This window comes from Babylonia areolata, chromosome 8 (genome assembly GCF_041734735.1).
Source record: "Babylonia areolata isolate BAREFJ2019XMU chromosome 8, ASM4173473v1, whole genome shotgun sequence".
Classification (NCBI taxonomy): Eukaryota; Metazoa; Mollusca; class Gastropoda; order Neogastropoda; family Buccinidae; genus Babylonia; species Babylonia areolata.
The window spans coordinates 31,655,312-31,660,330 of NC_134883.1; the positions used below are offsets into that span (position 1 = coordinate 31,655,312).

General features: G+C 40.6%; 1 protein-coding gene across 2 annotated transcripts in view; it reads right to left on the minus strand.

Annotated features, from left to right (window-relative positions):
- Positions 1-2,688: 2,688 nt before the first annotated feature.
- Positions 2,689-5,019, minus strand: part of LOC143285144 (cyclin-dependent kinase 20-like) — a 28,156-nt gene continuing 25,825 nt past the window's right edge. For both annotated transcript variants that reach the window (XM_076592372.1, XM_076592370.1), the window contains exon 10: positions 2,689-5,019. This exon is cut by the window's right edge and continues 231 nt beyond it. The gene's annotated coding sequence lies outside the window, so the exon portion shown is untranslated.

Consider the following 5,019-nt stretch of genomic DNA (forward strand, 5'->3'; position numbering starts at 1 on the left):
ATCAATGTCTCAGGGATTTAGAATTTCTGATACATGTGTGCGAAGGTTTGCAGATTTAATTTATTTTGTCCTTTGATCTTTTGGGGAAATCAATATCAGACTTAATATTCAACTCCTCAAAATTCTCCACAGCTGTACATCTCACAATGTATCCAGTAGAACGTAATTTTCTGATTTCATCGAGCGGTAAAATGACCGCAAGCTTATCTTCGGAGATTTTTCTAAAGAAGCTGCGAATCATTGACAGTAAGTCTGTGAAATTAGCCTTAAGAATATATGTGCATACTAAGATCTCCAAAATCATTTTATTTTGGTAATGGACATTCAGATCCTCAGAGTGATCGACTTGGAGGCAGGTGTTGCAGAAAGGTCTCTCCAAAGAGAGATGCTTGCCCAGCGTTCCAGGGCAAAGAGACAGGAGAAAGGCCCAAAGACACACCAGCGTCAAATTTCATTTGTGCAGTGTGGGAGAGCACCCCGGTATTGGCCTGTCCATGTCCACCCACACCAGAAACTGAATTAATCACTTCCACTTAAGTCCCGCATTCACTGTAAGTTAGCAACACTCGCTTTCAAACATTTTGACAAGTCTCTTCCATTGTATCTCTCCTCTGTATTGGAAACATATGAACCGCACAGAACATTAAGATCCAGTTCTGAAAAACTGCTTAAAGTTCCAAGGACTGATATGAAATGCGCTGGAAGTAGGTCTTTCACAGCTCAGGTTCCCCAAGTGTGGAACTCTCTACCTTCATCTCATTGAAATGCCTCTGATCTTCATTCCTTTAAGTCAGATCTGAAAACTTACCTTTTCCGTCAGCATTTTTGTTCTGGGCGGAACGGTTAAACCAAGGTATGCCTGTTAACAAGTATTTTGTACTAGTATTTTTGTAGTCCTGTTTTAATGCATTGTGTATTTTATGTAGTTTTGATCTTAGATGTGAGGCGGCATATTTTTTTATCTGGTTATTTTAATGGGCGTGTGTATGTGTGTGTGTGTATGCGCGCGTGCGTCTATGTGTGCGTGCGTGCGTGCATGTGTTTGTGAGGGTACAGTGCTCTGGTACTCATGTGTAAGTGTGTTGGCATATTAGTATGCCCGAACAGAATTCTATGTTAGAAAATAAATATCTTAATGCTTATGCAATTTAGTTTTTAGTGCAATTGATATTTAATGTCAGCGTGTGTGTGTGTCTCTGTGTGAATGTGTGTGTGTGTCTGTAAGGGAGGGACATCCATATGTGTGTGTGTGTGTGCGTGAGTTCTATGAAATGAATTTTGTTTTAATCTAAGCCTTATTTACTTCATAGCTTTTATAATCTGATTCATCTCTTACGGATGCTTTTTCATTCATATGAACACACTGGATGTTTTCCATTGTCAGATAGCGGTTGATGTGTTTTTAAAGGCATGTTTATATAGTCAACTGGATGATGTAAGGCGCTTTGAGCAGCAATGGTTCTGGATATCGCGCCATAGAAAAACTATGTATTATTATTATTATTATTATCACCCAGTGCGCAACTCCGTAATTGTCTCCAGTGAGAGGCGGATACCTTCGTGTCTTCACCCTCGTTTTGTCTGAATGGCGTTTCTACACTGTGTGGACGACAGCATCATCAACAGCAAAATGTCACTTTAATCTATCACCCTCTCAAATGGCGTGGTGTTTGGGATATCTGAATGTTCCCATGGCTTTTTTTCATGTTTAGCTTCCTGATACAGTTTCAGCTTCTCCTCGGTGCCCCCCCCCCCCCCCCCCTTTTTTTTTAAAATTTTTTTAAACCATTACGATGGCATTATTCCAACAAGAAAAACGGAGTAAATCAAAAGTTCGTGCATCACGACCAGCCGCCACTCTAGTGAAGTGGTTAGCGTCGTGAACTGACGACTGGGAGGACGCGGGTTTGATTCCCAGCGGAGATGGGGGGTTTTTTTCAGCCCACGGCCAGCTCCTACCCAGAGTTATGTATGTTATGGGAAGGCTGGGACCACAAAGTTAAATATCACACACCTTATAAATGTGTCTTTTGGATGTGTTGCTCAAATTTCCTCACCAACACTGCAAGTGTCTGTATCTCTCAAGTCTGATTAACGTCAGGATATCATAAGGAAAGGATGTGTAGAGTACAGCCTTGTCACGGAGTTCCAAACCTGAAATGGCTCTCCTAAGCAGTACTGTCGTCTTCAACATCCTCCACCTTCATCATCAATACATTTTTAAAAATTTTTTAATTGTCCCTAGTTTCGTCCCCTGCTCTCACGGTGACCTCAGTCCCCCTCCACTTCAGTGCTTGGGGTGAGTCCTGTCAAGGTCTTTTGATATCGCCACTTTCATGAAGGACTGTCGTTGGAGAGATGTGGTGACAGCCTCCACTCTTATGGGGACACTTATTCAATTTAGTTCTATGACTGATGAGCAAACATCATCGGCTTAGGTGGTGGTGAACTAAGTATGTAAAATCAGAACAGACACTACCGAACACCACCAAAGTGATCTGACAGGAGTGCAGGGTCTCCTCTGGTATGTGGCCTCCTGGCGATCTGACATCAATGATTCCCTATTGACTGCCAAGGTGTGGCTGTGTATGTGGGATTGGAATGTGTTGCATATGAGTAATGTCGCTGAACCAGTGCAAACGACCAGGCAACAAAAAGAAAAAAAGAAAAAAAAAAGAAAAAAGATAGGGCCTTCAAAGCTCACTTGTGAAATGCACTTTATCACTCAAAAGAATCATAAGGAAAAATAAAAGACAAAAACATGACTGTTTAAAATGAGTTCTGTAGTAAATATTATGCAGCTGAAGGAGAAATAAAAAGATGCAGGAATGTGTAACACATCCTTCCATTAACATTCAAAACTTATATTAAAACTGATCTTTTTTTTAAAGTGTGATCAATTGTTCCTATTCGAAGTGGTAACACAATTGAAAAGACCAACACATGTTGCCCTCAAATTGTTCCCACCATGCAGTCCACTTTAAACATACTGTGTACTCTCTCAAATATCCCTGAACATAAAGAACTTTGTCTTATCTCTCTCTCTCTCTCTCTCTCTCTCTCTCCATCAAAACCCACAATGCCTTCACAGAACATCGCATACGAATTCACAATGCTACTTCAGAGCATCATATAACAATAATAATATAGGTAGATACATATATCTCAAAGTGTGTCACAATATCATGTCAGTTAAGATACAAAGCACACAAGAATATACACACGCACACACATACACACACTTACATACAGGGGCGCACACAGACACATATGCATGCATACACTCACACATACACATATACATGCACAAACAAACACACGTGGAAAAAATAATTGTGGATCTACAGAATACAGGTATCAAATGGAGTGCCTTGATTATATGAAGACTGCTTGAAAAGGAATATTTTTAGACACTGGATGCGAATGGGGGCTGCAACAGACTGAAAAAAGCGGTGAATTTCAGGTTTGTACAGCTGAAGAACAAAAGGCTCTCCCACTGTGTTTCTCTGTTGAATTTGGGGAACACAAAAGATTCTACCATCGGCAGAAGAGCAGAGAGACCTTGCTGAGACTCGTGCTTAAAAGGTCAGAAATATACTGCAGTTCCAGATGATACAGGAAAGCAGATACACATGACCTTGGATTAAACTCTCTGCTCAACAGGAAGCCAATGTAATTCTTTAAAAAGAGGTGTACAACGCTGAGACTTACATGTTATACAAATAAGTATTGCAGCCAAATCTGATCTTGATGGAGAGATTTATGTGCATAGCCAGCAAAATTCAATTATAATCAAAAGAACTAAATTGGTATGTAAAAAAAATCGACATTCTCAATGCTGGCTCAAAACATCACATCAAAATTAACAAGGCCAGGGCAGAAAATCACATCAGTATTCACAAAGCCAGCACAGAATATCACATCAGAAATCACAATGCCAGCACAGAATATCACATCAGAAATCACAATGCCAGCACAGAACATCACATCAGAATTCAATACGCCAGCACAGAACAGCACTTAATTCACGACTACCCCGTCCTGTTATCTCCATGGAATTGACCACCAACAAGGAATCCAGAAACTGCACTGGAGCCTCAAAACAGATTCCACAACTGCCCTGTAACGCTATGTTGATAGTTCTGGATAGAACATCAACACACACCTGCACATTGTCCTGATGACTTAACTTGTCTTGATGGTACTGAACATCCAATCAGGGAACCAGAACCTGTTCTGTCACTTCATGTTGCTGCTATGCACTTTCAAAATGTCAGGTTCCTGAAAATGTCATGTCCAGCAAGTTGCTGGTGTGGGAGGGAGGGTAGCATCAAATCTTGCTCATTCAGGACACAGCCATCAGATGTCTTGCCTTTGTTTCATAACATAAAAACAACCACTACCAAGCATCATGTACATAAGTCCACCTTGATGGCATGAAGCATCAAGTGTGGATCCTCAAACACTCTTTCACATTTATTCATCTGACTGACATGGAGTAATAAAACCAGATCTTTAAACCATCCTGGGCATTTGTTTTGCTGAAATGGAACATGAAAACAAGGTGAAAGAAGTGTCCTTTGAGTTCATCTTGATGGTACAAATAGTGAAATGCCAACCATCCTACACATTCATTCTGATGGAATGGAACATGAAATTTCCAAAGACATTTCAGTCTTGTACATCCATTATGACAGCGCAGAATCTCATCATAAGATGTATACATACTGTCCTATAAATTATATTCAAAAGAACAGAATATTGTAAAGGGATCCATAAACTGTCACTCATTTGGATGATGAGGATCCTTGGACTGTCCTGTGCAACATCATTCTGAAGTCTTCATATCTGTCTCCTCCCCCACCCCTGAAGTCTATTGTTATGGATTTGTGGTCTGACAATTAAAAGATTTCGACTTTCGACTTCAACTTCTCTCCCCCTCCCTCCTTCCCTGAGCAGAAACCCCTAAACTGTCTCATGCCTTTCATCCTGAAAGGATGGAACCAGAACCTAACAGCA